We start from the raw sequence: 21,152 nt of genomic DNA, 5'->3' as shown, positions 1-21,152 counted from the left end.
TACGCACTTTTACGCTCATCATTGGAGACGGCAACTGTTGTTTGGAGCCCTTACACCGGCCTTTGGACTGCACGGATCGAATCTGTACAAAAAAAGGTTTATCAGATACGCGCTTCGGGATCTGCCCTGGACGGCTCCAGTCGAACTTCCTCCATACGAACACAAGTGTGAGCTGTTGGACATGGACATGGACATTGGAAAAGAGAAGGGATGATATGCGTGTTGTATTTGTTGGAAAGATATTATGTGGAAGAATTTGTGCTCCTTGGCTTCTGGCAAGGGTCAGTATGAACACGCCCTCGAGAGTTCTTCGTTCTACTGACTTCCTCAGAATTCCATTTCATCGGACATTATATGGACAAAATGAACCTGTTACCGGTTACTGTTGAATTTGTTAGTTAGCAGTTTTTTTAATTTCATGTAGACCTTGTTATGTATAATAATAATAATCTTTCGGCATATTTATGTCATTTAGCTTCTATACCATAACCATATGCTCGCACCTTACGACTTCACTCATAAGGTTCTGTACAACATCTGGATGCAGCTTCTTTTGTACGGAAACCCACTTTTTCTTCATGTATTCCTCCGATTTGATCTTCTTAGTTCAGTATTTTTCGGTGCGTAGCGGTGGTTCATGTCCTTGGGTACGAAAGTAATCCCGTTGGCTTCGTACAACTTTAGGACATCCTTTACATAGTGCCACGAAGCTAGATCCGACCAGAAGTTCGTAGGGCCCTCGTGCTGCTTCAACAGAGAAAGTAGAGGCTTCTGCAGACACTCCTTGAGGTATATCTACCCGTTTACAGTCCCGGCAGTCACGAACGGCGCACTCGGTTTGCCACATGAGCAGATCGCTTACCAAATCATGTATTTCTTGGCAAACTTTAAAAGTTTCTGCTTCCTTATTTTCTCCGGAACATCAAACTTGTGCTAGGCGGAACATCAAACTTGTACTGGATGCTGCCGACTGACAGTTGAGTGCACGATTCCGAGATTTTTTTTCGTTGTCCCGTTAAGATAGTTGAGGATCCTGGTGCTTGCGGAAAATCAATTCGCGACGTTGCTTTTCGGGTGACACCATTTTGTCCAATTTTCGAAAAACTGACAGCGATAAATGTACAGTGTAAACTATACACTCTAAACTACTTCTACTTAAATTTTCAAGAGAAAATTTGGGTAATTGGGTAATTTTCTACAGTTTTTTTCCGTGAAGCAATTTGATGTCGGACACCCTTTACGGCATAATGTCAGAGCTCATACAGTCGAACTGACAAGATTTCTTTGTCCAAATGCGATAACAATCACATGAAACATGTGTTCCAAAAATATTTCATATTCAAAATAGAATGCATCGATCCACGGTGGAGCGCACAGTTAAACAATCAATCAATTTTACTGCAACATAATTCTGAATACCAAAATATATTTTTGTGCATTTGAAATTTTACGGAAGCTGCGACCATTATAAATCAACAAAAAATAATAAAAACGCATAAATAAAACTTAGCTTTGCGATCGCATGCATATCACAGCATTCGCGTTCGTCCCGGAAAAGCTTATCGGTTTTCCCTACCGTTACGCGTATAAATTAACCGAGTGTAAATTTGTCACTATGTCAGCGCTGTCAGAATGGGTTTTTGCGGATCCACATCCACGCGGAAAAGTCAAAACCGACAGCAAGTCTGCTTAAAATATGAGCATGGGTATTCGATCGGCAGACAAAAAATAACGGACACACACATTGATTCCGTCGTCCACGTCGAATTGAATCGGGGAACGCAAGAATGGACACGCCAAAACCGTTTTGTTGTTTCCTTCACAGTAGCTTTGGCCATTGTGGCGTGATCTATGAGTGTGTTTTATTTGGATTGGAATGTTTGACTTTTAGTGGAAAATTGACCTAGACCGCAACATGCGTACGGTCTTTCATGATGGTAAAAAATAACAGCACGAAAAAATGAGGTGGAACAAGAACCTATTCATGTATGATAATTGGAATAAAAAAACTTTAAAAAATTTAATTTCAATTAACGCCAAATTGATACACCCTGATTTACGAGTGGTTTAATTTGTAGATCAACGGCAAGCAAGCAGTAGTTTATTTTTTTTATATTTTTTTTGTTCAGAATTTATTTTCGTCGTATCCGTTGCCGGAGCAGTACACCGTCAGTCGATGATAAATTTATATTCCATACCGTAAATCCAGCATTGACGTCAATAAAACTAATAAAACTTTTGGAAGTATGCACAGAAGCTGCCTAGTGGGGAAAACATACATTTACGAATTTAGCGAATTCATTTCGCTCGGTTCTTTTAATGCGCTTGAATACACAGAGAACACAACACAACTCAACTTTTTTATTACGTTCGACCTTTTCTTAATTAGCATCCAGTGCCTCTAAGCTGGCGGTACTTTTTCCTGAGATTTCCATGGAGAAGCGCTAGCGCGCTATCGGGAATCCGAAATTCGGAAAAAGTGTGCCGTAAATCCACTGCCGCTGCTGGTTTGGTCGAAACCAATTAGGTAAGCAACCGCGGCGGTTTGGAAGTTTGAGAAGAGACGGGCGACCCGGTGGTAATCTTTTATGCTACCAACTCGTATTGTTGCAAATTAAAATCCTTCCCAGTCAGTCAGCGCAGTGCAGCAAGTTTCGGCGAACGGAATGAATGGCGCTATTCAGTCCGGACTGTTTTTCCTTTGCTGGCTGCTGTCACCACAGCTGACGCTGCTACCGCCCCGTTTGCCGGTTGTCGTTTCTTTCGACCGTGGGTTGCGAGGATAATCATTTAAGAACTTGCAATGTGCATGGATGCGATTTTTGGGTTAGAGTACATTAGCTCCAGAGGAAGATGCGAGCGGTGCTCGCAAAAGAAGAGTATCAGATGGGATTTTTTTCAGTTACTGACTGTGTTACACATGTTTTAATGCCCTCTTTTCGTAAAAGTATTTTGGACAACTGGTTGAGGGTGATTGAATCACTGTGCCGATGTGGCGGAAGGCAAAAAGGAAATGTTTGTTAAGACTTTCCGTCGAATAAACCGGAATCATTTCTCAAAATCATAAAACAAATGCTGAATATCATCGTCAGCAGTACGGAATTTGATGCTACCAGCTCTCAATGGATGCGGAAAATATCATTAATTTAGCGCACAAACGTTGCAACGAGCTTCGGCATTTCTGAGGTGATTAATTTAATCGCCGTCCCACCAAACATGGCAAGTGCTGCAACATGGCCGTCGTTGTGAGACACACCAAATGTCAGCGCTGCTGGCCGGCCGCTTCCTTTAGTAGAAGACACCGCAATCCCGACCGGCTATTTGTCTCGACGGGTTTGTCCCGGTCGTTAGACGGTAGCCCGTCACGTCTTCATAAATCTTGCTTGACCCCGTTACATTTCTTACGCCGCCGATTGCTGACTCGAACCCTATATAGGGTAGACGATTTCCAGTGCAAAGAGTTATTGCCACGGAGGTGTGTTTGTTTTTATGCTTTATGAATTTTAAGCGTCACTGGAGCCGGAATTTTCGACGAGTCGTGAAATTTTATTCAAATTGTTTCACTGCAGGCAGCAAGAAGGCAACAGCTTGAGGCTGCTGCTGCTGAGTCGCGGATTTCTTTATTCTTGATATTAGAATAATGTATCCTTCATGGAAATGAAACCGTTCCGATCAGGCAAGCGAACGGAATAATTAATATGAAGCGATTAAAATTCGATGATATTTCGAAAAGAATAACCTACTTGTGATGAAACTTTTAAATACACACATGTTTATGCAAATCTGTCCATTTTTTACCCAGTCAGAAAAGGTCTCGGAGCGGCTGAAATATAGCCAAACAACAACAACAACAATAACAAATGAACGACTACGAAATTAGCTACTAAAACCTGTGCGTCGATCTTCTATATGATTCTGGTGTGGATCACGCACGGTATCTTTTTCAGAACTCGCAGACACCGTCGTCCATCGTCGGCAGCGTGACATCATCACCGACAGTGAACGGCAGTACTGCTGCCACGGCAGTTGCATCACAGTCCATTAGTTTCGACATATACATACACTTCTTCTGCTGTTGTTTAAAGATCACCATCGCTTTAGCAGCTCGAGTTATCCTTCAATCCGCATGGATGACGCAATGAGTGGTAGCGCAGTTCTCGCTGGTGCGAGGTTACATATGTAATTGAAAAAAATTCCCGTCACTGGTAGGATTTCTCATCGAATAATGATTGTATGTCGGGAAAGTTAACCAGAACCAGCAAACGAACTTCGAAATATATGGTAAAAATAACATAATTTTTTTCCTGTTGTGATCTAGATTGCTCCATAATGATAGCAATATCTTTGGGTCTCACATACGCTGATGACGTTGGAAGCAATTCCTAATTAAGCGGCGCCGAAGTTGATGAATGGCCCAAACTCATTGGAAGGCTGTATTCAGGAATATTTTAACTCACTTCCTGAGTTGTTTTCGAACAACTGCAGCTTAAAAACACCAACGATTTATCACAAAACTTGCATCCAATCCCATGGTAAGATAGGACTGGTTTTCGAATTGGTGACATTATGGAATTAGACCGGCATTGTCAATAAATCTACACGTCGCATTTCCAAACTCTGAGGCTTTAAACTCTAACTCGGTAGCCTACCGTCTTGCAAGCTGAAATATTTGCATTTTATGAATAGACACGTGTCAGCCTATTTAGAAATTATACATATGCTAACATATGCTTATCTTTCCTGATAGCCTAGTCGTAGTCAGGCAGCGCTTAAGCACCTCTGCTCGTATAGTTCTTGATAAGATGGAAGTGCATCCTTGCTGCTCACAGAAAGGAGTCAAGCCAGCCTCGACTGGGTGCCGAACCATTAAATAAAAGCCGATAACTTAGCACGACAGAGATCATTGCCAGATTGTATTGACCCAGGACCATTCTGCGCTGTGTCTATAAGATTGTACTGATAGCAGAACTTTAAATTAGCATAATTAGACATTAACTTATGAGTTTTCGTGTCCTTTAGTACACACATGTTAACAGTGGTTAGCATTTTACAATATCTTTGGTAAACAAACTATTGGCAACGCCAGAGTTGCTGATATTGTTCCGGGTTTTGCGTAAAACAAGGAAGGAAAGTATTTTTGCTTTTCTCAAAAAATGACTTCGAAAAAAATTCAAATGAACTTCCAAACAGAGAAAAAAACTAACTCTTCTTTAAGCGCGTGTTTGTTTTATGCTGCACTGACAATAATGAAACTTTTTTTTGAAGAGGAAGTGTCTGATGCGAATGATTAATTGGATAAAGTGGAAAATTGTCCAATGGCTAGTGGGACTTGAAACCATGAAAGACATGATGTCAAAATTATCATCGGGGACTGTAATGCTCAGGTTGGTCAGGAGGAGGAATTCAAACCGGTGATTGGACGGTTCAGCGCTCACCCGCAAACGAACGAAAACGGCCTAAGACTTGTCGACTTCGCCGCCTCCAAGAACATGGCCATACGTAGTACCTTCTTCCAGCATAACCTCTACCATCGGTACACCTGGAGATCACCCAACCAAACAGAATCACAAATCGACCACGTTCTGATAGATGGTCGGCACTTCTCAGACATTATCGACGTCAGAACCTATCCGGGCGCTAACATTGATTCGGATCACTACCTAGTGATGGTAAGGATACGTCAAAAACTATCTGTTGTGAACAACATACGATACCGCCGCCCGCCACGGTATAATCTAGCGCGACTGAAGCAACCAGAGGTCGCCGAAAACTACGCGTTATCTCTCGAAACCGCGCTGCCGGAAGAGGGAGAGCTGGATGAAGCCCCTCTTGAAGACTGTTGGAATGCCGTGAAAACAGCCATTAACAGCGTAGCGGAGAACGTCCTAGGCAGTGTGGCACCGAATCGACGTAACGAATGGTTTGACGAGGAATGCCAGCAGATATTGGATGAGAAGAACGCAGCGCGGGTACAAATGCTGCGTAGAGCCACCCGTTAGAATGTGGAGCGATACAAACAGAAGCGGAGGCAGCAAACCCGACTCTTCAAGGAAAAGAAGCGCCACCAAGAGGAGAAGGAGTGCGAAGAACTTGAACAGCTGTACCGCTTACACGACACACGGAAGTTCTATCAGAAACTCAACGGATCTCGCAAAGGCTTCGTGCCGCGGGCCGAAATGTGCAGCGATAAAGATGGAGGTATCTTGACTGATCACCGTGCGGTGATCGAAAGGTGGAAGCAGCACTACGATGAACACCTGAATGGCGTGCAGGCGGAAGACCATGATAGCGGAGGAAGTGATCACATTGGTGCAGCAAGCGACGAAGATGTGCCACCCCCATCGATAAGGGAAGTTAAAGAAGCCATCCAGCGGCTGAAGAACAACAAAGCAGCGGGAAAGGATGGCATTGGAGCGGAACTTATTAAAATGGGCCCGGACAAGTTGGCCGGCTGTCTGCATCAATTGATTGTCAAGATTTGGGATACGGAACGACTACCGGAGGAGCGGAAAGACGGGGTCATCTGCCCTATCTACAAGAAAGGTGATAAGCTGGATTGTGAGAACTACCGAGCCATCACTATCCTGAATGCCGCCTACAAAGTGCTGTCCCAAGTCCTCTTTCATCGACTATCGCCAATAGCCAATAGATTTGTGGGAAGTTACCAGGCTTCATGGAGGGTCGGTCTACAACAGACCAAATCTTCACCCTGCGGCAGATCCTCCAGAAGTGCCGCGAATTCCGAGTCCCCACGCACCACCTGTTCATCGATTTCAAAGCCGCATATGATAGCGTAAACCGACAAGAGCTATGGAAAATTTTGGACGAAAACGGCTTTCCGGGTAAGCTTACTAGACTTATCATGGCTACGATGGATGGGATCCAGTGCTGTGTGAGAATCTCGGGTGGATTGTCGGACCCATTCGAATCTCGCAGGGGACTTCGACAAGGAGATGGTCTTTCCTGCCTGCTATTCAACATTGCGCTTGAAGGTGTTATAAGGCGAGCGGCGATCGAAATGCGGGGCACGATTTTCAACAAATCCAGTCAATTTATCTGCTTTGCTGACGACGTGGATGCTGTCGGCAGAACATTTGAGGCGGTGGAAGATCAGTACACCAGACTGAAACGCGAAGCAGAGAAGATTGGATTGCAGATAAATACGTCTAAAACGAAGTATATGCTGGCGGGCGGGACCGAGCGCGACAGGGCTCGCTTGGGCAGCACCGTGGTAATCGACGGGGATGAGTTCGAGGTAGTCGACGAGTTCGTATACCTTGGCTCGCTGGCAACAGAGGACAACAATACCAGCCGTGAGATTAAAAGACGTATTATCAGCGGAAGTCGGGCCTACTACGGACTCCACAAACACTTGCGGTCGAACAATCTGAGCCCCCGTACAAAGTGCACACTGTACAAAACGCTAATTAGACCGGTTGTCCTCTACGGGCACGAAACGTGGACATTGCTAGAAGAGGACCTACGAGCACTCGGAGTTTTCGAACGGCGGGTGCTAAGAACCATCTTTGGCGGAGTGCAAGAGAACGGTGTATGGAGGCGAAGAATGAACCACGAGCTCGCGCGTCTCTACGGCGAACCAAGTATTCAGAAAGTGGTTAAAGCTGGACGGATACGTTGGGCAGGACATGTTGCTAGAATGCCGGACAACTATTCTGCAAAAATGGTTTTCGCGTCAAATCCGGTAGGAACAAGACGAAGAGAGGCACAGCGAGCGAGGTGGCAAGACCAGGTGGAGCGAGATCTGGCGAGCACTGGGTGCCCGCGGAACTGGAGATCAGTTGCCATGGACCGAAACAGATGGAGAAATTATACTGCGCAGGCCTTGTCATAAGACGTTAGGCCAATTAAGTAAGTAAGTAAGTAAGTGTACGGATTTTGAATCAGATATGGAAAAGTGTACGGATTTCGAATCAAGAGCTGCACATTTTGTCCTCGATTTTTTATAACTAGGATTAATTTTAGCTTCCTGTAATTCCAAATAATGTTTAAATAAGCAACAAACTGTCAAAAGAAAGTGTGATGAATTGCACATTACAATTCCATAATTTTATATTGTCCATAATAAATTGTCTAGTTCTTAGGTGTACGGATTTCGATACGGCACGGTATTATGCGTTTGCCACATGATGTATTTCTTGGCCAAATCATGTATTTCTTGGCAAATTATGAAAGTTTCTGCATCCTAACTTCCTCCGGAACATCAAAGTCCGCCGGAAGTCCGCCTTGACGCAAGTCTCATCATTCATTAGAAGAGAGTGGAGGATTTTCCAGGCGCTTGCGCAAAATAAATTCGCGACGTTGCTTTTCGGGTGACACCATTTTTTCCAATTTTTGAAAAACTAACTGCGATAAAAATAGAGTGTAAATAATACACTCTAAATTACTTCTACTCAAACTTTTAAGATAAAACACCCAATGGGTAATTTTCTACAGCGTTTCTTCTGTGGTGCAATTTGATGTGGGACACCCTTTATACTGCTTCCAACAAGATTTTGCACCGTCTCACCAGGCGAAAGCTACACAGGCGCGTTGGTGTGAGAACGATTTTACGGATTTTATTTCTTCAAAAGAGTGGCCTGCCTCTTTGCCTTTGATTTGAATCCTCTCGACTTCCATGTATGGGGTTACATGTTAGGCAAACTAGGGTGCATCAAATGATGGACTCTAGTTTGCCTTTCGATGGTATGTACTTCGTGACAAAGCCATCCTTCTCAGTTAAACATTCGACAACCAGGAAACCTACGATTTACTGAGAACTACGCGCGTCTACCGAATGAAACTCTACCTTTCTTTATGGAACTAGGATCTCCAACCCTCGAAGACGGACGCCGTTAATGAGGCCGCAACCGCAGTTCAAGGTGAAAAAACCCGAGTGTATAAGACATGACTGGTTTGACGAATAATGCCAACAAACGATGGAGAGGAAAAAAGAGCTTGGAAAAACTACCTAACCATCCCGGAAACAAGTAACCATAACACAAAGAGAAAAATTATTCTAACAGTAGCATACAAAATACAGCCAAAACAATAAAATTTATCGTCGGAAAGGATAACCAAACCATCAAACTTATTGTTGTCCACCATAACTTTCATGGTTTTCAGAGATTCTACTATAAAAATAACAGGTTGTTAAGTATCTTAATAAATAAAAAAAATATTTTTTCGCGAACAAAAATTATCATTTACAGTAAAAGTTATCGTCCTTTTATTGTAATTTTTTTAGATGAAAAACCAAAATCTAATTAAAACAGTTTAATTCATCTACACTCAAGTACTTTTTTTACACGGTTTGTTTTTTCGATTAATAAGAACAGGGCAACTTAGGGACCATTCATTTATATCTCAATACATTTTGGAGTGGCCCGACATTCGTTATGTAGTTTGTAAATGGTCCCTCAGTTGTACCGTTCTTGAGTAATCGGAAAAAACAAACCGTGTAAAAAAGACTTGAGTGTAATTAATGAAATAAGAAACAAAAATATGAATAAACTTTTAATTTTAGGCACTTTTACAATAAATTTACCACAAGTTTCAATGTTCACAAGAAAAATTGTTGTAGATGCATTGTTTCTACTACAAAATTTAATGTAAATTTTTTTTCGGGATTGCTACGTCAATATTTCGCCAAATATTGACGAGCGCGGGATGAGTTAACCACGATCCTGAGGAGGAAAAAGCGCTAGAAAGACAGAGACAGAGATCGTGAACAACTAGAACAACTATTTCGGACTAATAAGACGCGCAAGTTCTATGAGAAGGTGAACCAATCTCGTAAAGGATACTCTGTGAAGCTTGACATGTGTAGAGATGAGGTAAATCTAGATACAAATAAGTGTGAGGTGGTCAACAAGTGGAAGCAGTTCTTCGACAGGCATCTCATTGGTGATATAACGGAATAAGACGAAAAGGAAGTTAACCTAAGAATAAAGTGGTCCAGGGCTTACCAAGGTTGAAGCTGACTTGCGTGTGTCGAGACGCTCAACGAATTGGCGATGAGTAGCCAATTCTTGATACGAGCCACCCCGGGTTTTTGTTGGTAGAAGTAAGCAAGTAAGTACAGACTTTTAACATTACTGGTAGCGCTACTGATTCTCAAGTCCACTAAATGTGCATCCAAATTAATTAATCTATGATTCTATGAATAGAAGACGGCTTGGTGGTATAATTGAATAACACGCTCGACCGGAGATTAAGAGTTGTGGGTTCGAGTATGTTCTAATTGACACGATATCTCATGATTTAATGACGAGCACGAGTTTCGATTGTAAATTTTTTTTTTTTGCTCAAAGTTAATATTACACTTTTTTCATGCTTTTGATGTTTTCTCCTGTTATGCTGCATTGACTATACGTAGGTCAAAGTGAAAAAGGTTTTTTGATATTCCAGGAATTAACACCGCGGAACTTAAGCATTTTCTTAACCGTGAACCGAGAAACATCAACCCGAAAGCCACAGCAATTCTAATTTTATAGTGCAAAAATTTCAACAAAATAAGCCTCCAGAAAAAATGGGAATAAAGTTAAACCTAAGCGGAAGAAAACTTAGCTAGAGTTATGTTTTAAGTTAATTTTAATTCTTTTTACACTTTGTCAACTGTTTATGGCGTTATCCGGGCTTCATTAAGTTTAATAGCCAACGTTCAACAAAAGCAAAGTAGTTCATCCTTTTAAGTACTAGCCCACACAATTGTGTAGGTGAAAGCTTTTGCTAAATAAAAACTCTATCTAGAATCGTTCATGTAACCAACAAAGTGTAAAAGTTGAGCAATGTTAAGTGAATAGTTACACTTTGTATTACAATAGTTAAATACGTTCTAAGAGTATTAGTTGTTTCGTAGTAACAATTTTCCGCAAAATTTCAAAAAACGTGCCATCCGGAAAGAGTTACGAGAATGGCATATGTCTTATCAATATTAGATGCCCTAATTTTTTTAGTCAATACAGCTTAGAACGTAACTTTGATTGACGTTCGAAAATCTCATAATTCAAATCAGAATTGTGTAAAAACAACTTAACGGTTTGTGGAGCCAGCAGTGTTATAAGCCTGCCAAAATCCTTCACCGTTGCTTATCTGTTGACATCAATTTTTTCCTATGCTACATACCTACAGCCGCAAGATGTAGAACTCAATTTGCCCTAAGCCGCTGTTGTAACATGACCTTGCCACCGTCGCGTTGTCGTGCCAAGTCTGACGAAAGAAAACTTTCCGTCGTGAGTACTCGAGGCGGGGCTGGGTTCGCAGCTGGAACGCCATTTCACGTGGGTGGGTGGTTGCTGTCTGCCTCGAGTAGATCAAGTTGTTGAGAACTTATTTCGACCGCCAGGGTACCAGGTGTTGTGAAATTACCTGAGTGTACCAGGCAATATCGCAATAAATTTTACTTCTACGGTAGGATTTTCCCTCCAGAATCTTACAGAATTTATCGAATCTGCCGGGGCTACTGTATCAATTTCTTCCCAACGGTTATGGCACATGTTATTTACATTACAGTATAATAACATAAACAAACTTTATGTTACACCAACAAACGGTCGGCAAAAAACCAGACCGAATGTAATGCCTTGCGCGAGTGGGAACCATTTTGGTTTAAAGTCATGAACTTCTTTCTCACTCACGTGGTGCTAAAAATAGTTTCTTCTACCCCGTAAGAGTCATCACGAGCTGCCGGGAGCGTAGAAGTGCTCGACTGACACGTGATTGCGGTTATGAGTTTACCATCTTAGCGAGTGGAGAGCTACGCTTCCCCAAGTAGCTTTCCTGTAAAGCCACTTTCAGTGCAGCAAAACGAATATACGAACCGGTTAATGCATTTTGCGCATCATAAAACCGACTGTTATTGAATACACACTACTCCGTGCTATAAAAAATATTCAATCAACTGAATTTCACGCCGGCATCTCAACAGGGATTCTTAATGCTCGGCTGTCAAACTTTGCCCTCTATCATCCGTAAGACGTTTAATCTCGCTTGCTTGCTTGCTTGCGGAGCGAATAGCTAATTGACAACACGAACATTCAATTAACAGAAATCCTCCGCCACCGAATGGTGGCTGTGCCAAACCCAATTTCGTGCGGACCCATTGTGTGCGGTGTCCCATTTTGCCGGTGTGCTCCGGCGGGCTTCTGTTATCTGTTTCGGTTTGTTGACACAGCCAGCGAGAGCGAGCCGGTGGGACACAAATACCGAACGGTCACACGGATATTAGTAAAACAGTGTCGTTTGTATGGTAACTTGTTCAAAATGGTCTACCTTGCTCAAAGGAAACACAAAGCACACTTGGACCCATAGGAAAAGTCGAGGCTCTCTCTGCATAGAGTGAATCGTCGCGTCGGTATCATGCCAGGATATAGATGGACAATGAAACACCCCGCCTCCCGCCGCCCAACCGACGACGGATGCTCTGGGATGTACCGGTTTCGAATCGGAAGCAATTTCCTGTGCCTGACAAGCTGTCATGCTGTGCTGTCGGCGGCTCTGGGGGATTCACACCATCATCGCATCGATCGGGCGGGTTTTTCTGTGCGTGGCCCATCATTATTGTTGGAGGCGCCTAAGGTTAATCGGATTGCTTGTGAGAAGCTTATTAGAGCAGATCATTTCGCAAACTATTGGCTCTGAATAGTTCCGGTGACAGAATTATGTGGGAGACTCAACGGTTTGATTAACACTGTGCAATACAGTGAGTTGTTTTGTTTCAAACTAACGACTTTGTTTGCTTTCGAATGGATGCAGGACTGTTTTTGCGAAATGAAATAGGAAGCATTCGATGTTCGGTTGACGTTTTGGATGGACGAGCTCGACCTGTGTTCCTTTTCTGAGTGCCAATTCAGTCCTCAATTTTTGAGTTAGGTTTTGTAACTATAACGTATATTTTGAGAATAGTCTAATAAAGTGGTCAAAATGTATGTTTGCACAAATTGGAAAGAGTGGCATTCGATTTCGATCTCTTTGCAATCATTCTTTCACAAGATCTATCGGCTAGTATTATTCTTTTGACGTAGGATTAAGTCCTACAGGAATTAGAATGAAAAAACGATTGTTTGTTTTTTGTTTCAAATTTTTGGTTGGCTTTTGGTCACGGGTTACGTCCTACAGGAAGGCAGAGTGTCATTTCAAAGAATCTAAAGATGTAAACGTCACGAAAAAAGTGGTCGGGGTTGAGCGCTCATAGCTCAGTGATTTTTTGATCGATTTCCCATTCACAGTTTTAATCTTCATTTAGACATTAGATCCGATGAAGGAAGATAATAAATAAATAAGAAAATAAAAAACAGTTTTGCACCAATCGATTGGAAAACTTCCTACGCATCGAATCCAGCAAAGAAAGCTATCGATTTTTAATTGCGCGTTATTGAAGTATTGCCAAATGTAACGTTCATGTTTAGTACGCTTGCTAAAAAATGTTTTACTAGAACAGACATCAGTTTGATCATCGTCATTGACGAACGTTCACTTAATGAAGAGTATATTAGTTTTAGACGAGAGAGAGAGAGAGAGAGAGAGAGAGCGAGAGAGAGAGCGAGAGAGAGAGAGATAGAGCGAGAGAGAGAGAGAGAGCGAGAGAGAGAGAGAGAGCGAGAGAGAGAGAGAGAGCGAGAGAGAGAGAGAGAGCGAGAGAGAGAGCGAGAGAGCGAGAGAGAGAGAGAGCGAGAGAGAGAGAGCGAGAGAGAGAGAGCGAGAGAGAGAGAGCGAGAGAGAGAGAGAGCGAGAGAGAGAGAGAGAGAGAGAGAGAGAGAGAGAGAGAGAGAGAGAGAGAGAGAGAGAGAGAGAGAGAGAGAGAGAGAGAGAGAGAGAGAGCCAGAGCCAGAGCCAGAACAAAAATTATTTTCATGACTTTGACGCTTGATTGGGTTTGACCAAAATTCAAATAACTTAAGCATGCATTTTTCCGCACCGGTAGTGATAAAAAGGCAATCTTATCGTTTTGATACTATCCAATTCTTCTCCGTTCCGTCAGAACGTGTTCTTTCCTGTCTGTTTCTCTATTCCCGAGCTGCAACTGTCTGAAATTGATTCACAGTGACCAGTCTGTGAAGCGCATGTGTCGTCTGTGTTTGGAAGGTGAAGGATCCTTGAGAAAATAACTCAAAAGAACACTTCAAACAACTTTTCAAAAACGATTTCATTCGATTCGATTCTGAAAATTCATGAACCTTAGTCTAAAATACGGACCTTAGTCATAATGGACTATAGACATGAAGGGTGATAGGCATAATGGACGATAGGCGTAATGGACATTAGGCATAATTGACAAAACGGAAGGAAAGAGAAGTTCCTATGAATACACCCTTAAACCAATCATCGCTCCGTCATAATACAATGAAAACCGGACTCACTAATTCAGCTTAAAGCTATTCGGCATAACGCTGTTTGGCATGACGTAGTTTGCCATAAAAACATTGGCATAATCTTAAGGGACCACTTGGCATAGAGATTTTCATAACCACCATTTGTCATCATTCCGTTGCAATACAATGAGAACAGGGTCATCCATAAAGTAATTTGGTACAATCAGGGCCTTTAATTATCACCGAATTTCAAACAAAACAGAAAATCTTTTTTCTTAGCATACATTGTTTTTTATGCCTCTGAGTTTCGTATGTACAACTGCACAGTGATTTTCATCATAGTATACAAGTTCAATATATCGTGAAATTAGAACAGGAGAAAGTGATTTTCAAATCCAGAAGGTGATATTCACTTCAGGAAATAAACAATTTTAAATGCAGTAAATGAAAAGAAAAATCTTATGTCCAACAGCTGAACGCAATAGATGCTAAATAACAACATAATTTTTTTTTATTGATTTTCACTGCTCAAACGTGAATATCAGTTTGTTACAATATCACAGGGCGCTGATTTTGTATATTCTCGTGCATGAAGTTCATGCTTGCTGCATTTAGTTATTATGTACATTTGATCAAAGCAAGCAGATTTTCAATGCAAGGCAGACTGATAATCCAGAAGTTTGAACGCTATGCTGATGAATATTAACAGCACTGGGTACAATACCATTTGGAATTATGTCGATAAAAATATTGGTATAAACACAAGGAACCATTGGGCATAATTCCGTAAAAAATATATTATATTTTATACACAATTCACGGTGAGTTGCGAAAGTAGCCTGCGACCCGCCGTGGGAAATGCTGGTCAATGTGAGGGGTAGGGCAATCCCGTCTCAACAGAAGTTACATGTGTAGGTTTATTCGTTTTCCTAGTGTAGAACATATTCGATTTCCACGGAATAGCTTCCCTAAGAACTACTCAAAACTGCGCGAAGACGGAAGACTAGGACGTTTGGATTATGAACCAGCTTGTCTCGTATCTAGGATTAATTTCGACTGACTATATTTAATAGAATTTATCATTTTATTTCAATAGTAATTGTATGTATTGGTAAATGAATCATAACTCTCCTCTCTCAGATAGGACTGCACAGTGGCCCAAAGGGCGAAAAGCGAAACTTTTTTCCTAGTGTCTTTTGCTTTTATTTTATCATTTATGGTCTTCAGCACTTTTGTTCGTATGAATATCCCCCTTAATATAATACTGTCGAAAGTTCATCATTGCTTACTATTAGCATTGGGCGATACTGTATCTGTATCGAAAAAATCGATACTTTTGGGCCGATACATCGATATTTTGGATCGATACTGAGCGTCCCGATACCGGCCAGTATCGATGCTAAAACACCGATATTTGTATCGATACCTTTATATAGTAAAAGCTAGAGAAACTAAAATACTTATCCTAATTAATAACCTTGCTTATCCTAATGCGATGTCCATTAGGATTTCACCTGCATAACAAGGTTCCGCCAACTAACTCGGTCCATGGCTGCCCGTCTCCAATTTCTCGAATGTCCCACACTTTCCAGGACTTGCTCCATTAAATGGAGTCCATTTGGTCTAACCGTCGAGCACGCTGCGTACCTCTGCGCCTCGAACCAATCGAATTCGAGGCAAACATCATTTTTACGGGATTGTTTTCCGGCATGTCTCGCTCATTGTACCCTTCCAGCCTCAGTCACTTTCTGAATACTGGGTTCGCCGAAAAGCTGCGCCAGCTTGTGGTTTATGTTTTTTCTCCATACACCGTACTCACATACACCACCAAAGATGATCCTAAGCACACAACGTCCAAACGTTGCCATGGCCGTTGCAGCGCTTTCAAGTCTCCGTCGAGCATTGTCCACATTTCGTGCCCGTAGACTATCGGTCTTATTTGCGCTTTGTACATGGTACATTTGATACAGGGTTGAAGCTTGTCAAATTTTATGGTCTTGTAGAATCCGTAGTAAGCACGACTTCCGGCAAGAATGGTGAGGTATGTTTCTCTGCGGCAGTTGTTATCCGACGTCATCAACGACCCGAAGTATACAAACTCGTTTACCACCTCGAACTCGTAGAAATTAAAATATGAGGTGTACCTAATTAAAAGTACGGCGGCTATTTTTTTTCGATAAATATACTAACGCTGCAAAAATAGATGCATTCCCAGTTCCAGTCTTAAATCAAATTTTAAATAAAACTTTAATTTCAATTTGAAATCCAATTTCAAGTCGGATTTCTTGGGCGATGTAAAAAATCAAATTAACTTTCAAATCCTATTTCAAGTCCAATTCGAAGTTCCTTTTTAAGTCCGATTTAACTCCAATTTCTGGCGAAGTTGTAAGTAAAATGTCTAGTATAATTTTACATCCGATTCTAGGTTAGTTTCAAGTAAAATTTCAAGTTCAATTTCATGTCTCATTAAGTCCTATTTCATGTGTAATTTCAAGTCCAGTTTATATATTCTAGTCTGAATTAGTCCAAACTTAAGTTTAACTTCGCGTCCAATTGTAAGTGTAATTTGAAGTCCAAATTCAAGTTCCACTTTTAGTTTAATTTTAAGTTCAATTTAAAGTTCCAGTTCAATTTAAAGTAAAGGTTTAAGTTGAAATTGATTCAAACTGTCCAATATCATTTGATCATCAATATCAATTTAAAGTTCAATTTTTAGCATAATGCCATGCTTAATTCTAAGTTAAATTTCAGTTCCTATTTCAAGTTCAATTTCAAGTTTAATTTCAGGTTCAATTTTAAGTAAAATTTCAAGTGCAATTCCAGCTCCTTCAAATGCGATCATTTAGACAACTCGCAAGTTGCTGAGAACTACGCGCACTTGCTGAGTGAAGCTTTGCTTTCCTCAATGGAGCTAGCTGTCTTGCCACTCGAAAATGGATGTGGTTGGATACGCTAGGCCGTCAACCGCGTTGTTAAGTAAAGAAACCCTGAGTGCATGGAGTGACTTTTGACGGAGATGAACTGGAAGGGGTTGATGAATTCATAAATTAGGGATCTCTGGCAACCGCCGTCAATAATACGAGTAAGCAGATTCAACGACACATTCTAGCTATGTCCGGTCTACTTTTCCCTTCGTAAGTGATTTCGATCAAGGAGCATAAACCGTACGCAAAATATAAGTTCATTTGCCGTATTTGAACGCAGGGTGTTGGTAACTGGAAGCAGAGAGCGGTCCAGGCGTATAACCCACGAGCTGCAGGCACTACTTTGAAAGATTTCCATCGTACACCTGCCGGCCGGCTGCAACATGCATTCAACCAAATTTCAGCAGTGTTTGACTTTCATCTGTCTCAGCAAGTGTTACGCTCTACAGTTATTTCAATGTTTCGATGTTTACTGTCTAAGGTGTTAAGGGCCATTAGGGTATTGTTACCTGTTGCTGTTGGTAAAGTTATGCTAAAGTAATAAATGTTGTAAGTAACTTGACAGATTTCTTGGCGCCTTTTGCACTGGTTTTCGGTGCAATTTCCATGACAGTTAAGATTAGCTAATTTCACAGTAGCTCGCCATATCGTTCATATTAGAAAGCATTTGACTCCACAACACGCACGAGGCACCTCGGTTAAATTAGATGTCCGCTCAGCCATTAAAAAAAATAATTTACAAACAATCCTCATGTCGCACGAATCACTTATAAAAGGGGCAGTTTGGTCAACGCTGATCTGAAGTCTCCAAAACACTTGTAGAGCAAAGTGTTTAATTTAGTTATCTGTATGATTGTAGAGGTACATTCTCACGGTCATCATAATTGTCCAGTTTTGTATGGCTTGTACCTTTTGTAGCGTAAACAGAGGTGGAAGGGGGTTAAATTAATTGGTTTGTCGAATCTAAATCTTCATCCGCATGTTTGGGCAGAAAATGTTCTGATTTTTTAGTTCGACCGATATGGTCACCTCGCTTTATATTCGTAGGTTCCATTTCTAGCATTTTTGTCTGTAAGGTTGCTGAATGGTCGATTTCTGGCCGGCCCGGCCGGTTTTTCACTTGCAAAGCTGGTGACCGGTCAATCTGGCAAAAAGTCGGTTTACCGACTTAAGAAAACGGATTTGCTGAAAAAACGGATGAAAATTATGCTAAATAATAAACAAAAGTATGGTTTTCGTTGTGGTTGCGTGCACCCTGTCAGTGTATCGATACCGATATCGATACTACTGGTATCGATACTTGCCGCCCGATATTTCAGCCGGATCGATACTTTTAAAAAAATTGTATCGATATTCGAATATCGATACTTCTCGCAGTATCGCCCAATGCTACTTACTATAATGAAAATAAAAAAATAACTTTTTTGTGTTAGAAATTGTAGACTATGTTTTTTCGGCAAAGTTGTAAATATTGTAAAAATTAGCAACTTTGCTGAAGAAAAAAAATTTCTATCTTTATCGAGTGCTGAATTATAGGGCATATTCTTTAAAACTTCTTTAAAAATTGGTTTTTCATACTTAGCTTTTGTTAGTTGCATGTTACAAGAATACAATGTTCTAGGCAGGTCTCTCAAAATACACATTTTTGCAGAAGCCCGCAACTCTATTGGACCTTTACTTGCTGAGTTATCGCATATTCAAGCTGTTGTTGGTTGCGTATGTTTGGTTCATTATACCTAGCGTCCATTATGCCTAATGTATTTATGCCTAGCGTCCGTATAGCTTATCGATAGTATGCCTAATATGGTACACTTTAAAAAATCAAGTTGCTTGCAGAACTAAAGTGCGATGAGAAATGCTAAAATGATAATGGCAATCGGTATTGAATAGCAAAGTTGGTTGATTCACTATTAACACAGGGCACAGTTATAATTTTGGTTAATTCAGTTGGCCAAAATGAATAGATAAGCAAAATTTACTTTTTTTATCAATTTTTTATAACGGTAGACTTTCCAATACACGAAAGGAATCGTAGTAGAAAGTAATGAAACCATAGGTTTTTCATAATATGCCTAGAATGGGAGAAGATGTGAAGCAAAAAAAGTGTAAAATAAGATAAGGAATCGTCATTGAATGAAGCAGCACTTTCAAGGGTTGTTAATTTTTACTAAACTTGGAGATCCGCGGGTTGAACCAAGTTATAAAAAAAAAAAATTATACTCGAATACGTATCTTTTTTCTCACTTAACCTTTTCATCCACAGAGGACTGGATTAATTTGGAATAGCAGAAATATTATTTCAGAACATACACACTTAATTTTTTTTCCCGAATTCTGAGCAGCCGAACGTTCGGTAAAATTCGATGGTGCCAATCGACGTTTACGGATCATTAGTAATGTTTGGCACCATAAAAAAATTTTACTGAACGTTCTGCTGTTCAGAGCTCGGTGAAATTTACGGTAATTTGCCGAACTCGGTACTTTTTCTAAGTGTGTAGATCTGCCACATTTGGAAGCAAACTTTTCATTTTCACTATGGCTAATACAAATTTTTTATAAAGTTTTTTTCTTCCGATATTGGGCAACTGAAGGGGAAAATCGACAGAAAATTACTTACTGAATTTCATCCATCGCATTTATCAAATTTTCACTTTTATTTTGTACTAGAAGTGCTAACACTCAGTACGTTCCTAACATTCCACACAAAGTGCTGAAACGCCGGGAAACATCAAACCTTAGTCTGGATAACTTTCTGTGAAAATTGTCCTATTAAATATTAATAACTTTTTAATTATAGATTTTTAGACTTTACATAAAAACATTTAACTCATGTCCAACAAATTTTTTATCCTCTGATTTTAAAAGCCACTTTAAAAAAGAAAACGAGATAAAAACTTTAAAAATAATTTACAATGACCTTATACGATACCTACTTTTGAACTTTCACTAAAGGTAGTCCTATATATCGACGAATTTTACTATTCTCCTGTACTGTATTGCTCGACTGAATTGGTACTTAAACAATAGTTCAATAGTTAAACAATTGTGCATCGGCAAGCAGCCACTCAGAGAATAGGATATAAACCTCTGCAAACCATTTGTTATTTGTTGATCTATTGTCTGTCAGACGTGCTTTCCGAGCTTCCATATTTCGCCTACCAAATTGACAAACCAATAAAGCGAACAGACGCAATCAATAAAATGACCATTTTGATCGTTTATCGTATAGGAAATCTTTTTTTAACGGGAAGCCAAACTCTTTTTGGACCAATAAAAAACCGATTTTTCTTTGCCCAACCAAGCATCAAGAGCCGTAGGAGCGGTAGGTTTATTGCTTTTCCACCCACACCTACCGAGTCATCGTTCATTTTGCCGTTTTCGACACCGATTAAAAGTGAGCCGTAAGACATTTCGAAACCTTCCTGAGACCGACCGGTACCGTTCCGGTGGGCGTTCGGCTCTATTGAAGCATGGAAAAGGCAAACTTCCTTCTCCTTTCCCGTTGCGATCAAGCCACTTCATTGTTTCTTGTTGCTGTGATCTGTGATCGCCAAATGCAACTAATTGGTCATTCACCGAAGAAGCGGAACTCTTCCATCGCTGCCATCGGAAAACAAGTGAGTACTTGTTAAATTTGGGTTGTAACTCTATTCATTCGACTGAACAGACCCCCATGCCAGCCGGCCGAAACGAAGGTTTCAAATTGCGTCCGGCGTAAAAAAAAACGTCCGAGCCTTCACAGAGATGTAAAAGGGCAATTAAAATCACCGCCCTCTCGCCGAAATATAGCCTCGACTGGACTAGTGAAATTAAATTCAGATTTATTCATGTGCCGAGCGCCATTCAACTGTCACAGATTGTCACTCGTAAAAATGAAATCGGAGCCAAAACTGCCCCGGGCCGAGTCCGGTATAAAGGC

At 40.9% G+C, this 21,152-nt stretch overlaps 1 protein-coding gene across 9 annotated transcripts in view; it reads right to left on the bottom strand.

Moving 5' to 3' along the window:
- Nucleotides 1–21,152, bottom strand: part of LOC128738201 (liprin-beta-1) — a 106,082-nt gene that overhangs the window by 63,239 nt on the left and 21,691 nt on the right. The gene's annotated exons all lie outside the window — the stretch shown is intronic.

This window comes from Sabethes cyaneus, chromosome 2, assembly GCF_943734655.1.
Source record: "Sabethes cyaneus chromosome 2, idSabCyanKW18_F2, whole genome shotgun sequence".
Lineage (NCBI taxonomy): Eukaryota > Metazoa > Arthropoda > Insecta > Diptera > Culicidae > Sabethes > Sabethes cyaneus.
The sequence above is the reverse complement of the archived record's forward strand: the minus strand, read 5'-3'. Positions and strand labels throughout refer to the sequence as shown.